The sequence below is a fragment of the Wasmannia auropunctata genome, unplaced genomic scaffold (assembly GCF_000956235.1).
Source record: "Wasmannia auropunctata unplaced genomic scaffold, wasmannia.A_1.0 LD336076.1, whole genome shotgun sequence".
Lineage (NCBI taxonomy): Eukaryota > Metazoa > Arthropoda > Insecta > Hymenoptera > Formicidae > Wasmannia > Wasmannia auropunctata.
Genome location: NW_012026814.1, coordinates 4,978,627 through 4,978,962, shown reverse-complemented (window position 1 = coordinate 4,978,962; position 336 = coordinate 4,978,627).

Here is a 336-nt window from a genome sequence, read left to right as displayed (position 1 = left end):
TGTAAGTACAAAAATATTTCCTGACCGTTATGTAGCGAAAAAATATACTTGGCGGGAGACGCTACCGCGTCTCCTGATTTTGGTTTCTTAAGTGAAACAAAATAGCGCGCTCCTCGAACAAAATTTGATACGTATGTCCTCCTTTTTTTAACAAAAAACAGTTGTACAAATTAAACAATTAAACCTAAGTGGTATCACCTCTTATTTTTTAAAATTAAAACCTAAGTACTATCTCTTTTTATACTTTAAATACTGATCTCTTAAGTGACATATAATTAAAAATTAAAATTTAAGCAGTACCATCTTGTTTTTACAAAATAAAAGTATTGTTATCTA